Below are 1,183 nucleotides of genomic sequence, written 5' to 3'. Positions count from 1 at the left end.
ACCTGAAGTGATATAATGGAAAGGTAAAGAGATCCGAGGTCCTAACTTGTCTTCTGTTACTAACTCATTTTTAAATATTACTTGTAAAACGGAGACATTGCAAAAATTATAAATCAATTGACTTGAGCAGAGATGCAAGCAAAATAATGAATGAAGATGCTAAGTTGGGCAGCCTTGCGTTGCTTTGAAGGAATGCAGTTATAGTGTTTCCATTTCTTTAACTTCCTAAAAGAAACTGGGAATCCAGATCCCATAGGAGATCTCCAAGTTTGAAAAATGGGCAGCTGATTCCATCTTTTACAATATACTATGCAAGTCCAGCAAAACAAGTCAGGGGGGGTGGTTTGAGTCTCTTGGTTCCAATGTGGGTGGCTTCCAGGAGGCAGAAGCCTTCATTTTTCCCATGAGAAATGTCGTGGACAAAATGTCCATGTGTCCCCCTCCCCCAAATTCATATATAGAAATTCTAACTGAATTATGACACTATTAGGAGAAAGGCCTTTGGGAGAGAAAGGACTAACTTCTTCCATTAGAAGCATGAAGGAGGATAGTGTCACTTCCATAGTGTGTGTCTGTCGGCAGTCCCCACAGGTAATCTTGCTTATGAGCTTGTCCTTTAATAAAAATGTTGACCTATTTCCCGCTAAGTGCTATCATTATGTTTCTCATTCGCCAGCACCTTGCACAGGAATACAGAGAATTAGGTCTGAAATAGAAGAGGAAAAAAAGAGAAGGAATTAAAAAAAGAAAGAGAGAAGGAAGAAGCCAATGTTATAACTTCTGATTGGCCGGCAAATACTCTGATTGTTTTTTAAAGTTGATTAATTTTATCAGAATCACTTTGTACAGACACAGAGTTCCCTGTGCTGCAGGCGTTATTGTTGTGTTGATTCTTTAGCTCCTCTTTCTTTTTAAAAATAATTCTTACATTTAAAAATGCAATCGACACATAATAATTATATATACTTGTAGGGTACAGTGTGACATTTCAATACACACTACGATGTGTAATGGTCACATTAGAGTAATTGGCATGTCTGTAGTTTCAAATATCATTTCTTTGTTTTGAGAACATTCAAAATCCTCTCTACTAGCTGATTTGAAATATACAATTAATTGTCAGTCAACTACTATGCTATAGAACATCCAAAATCCTACTGTGCTACAGAGGTTATCCTTCCCA

Source organism: Callospermophilus lateralis, chromosome 9 (assembly GCF_048772815.1).
Source record: "Callospermophilus lateralis isolate mCalLat2 chromosome 9, mCalLat2.hap1, whole genome shotgun sequence".
NCBI lineage: Eukaryota > Metazoa > Chordata > Mammalia > Rodentia > Sciuridae > Callospermophilus > Callospermophilus lateralis.
This window is presented reverse-complemented; position numbering follows the sequence as displayed.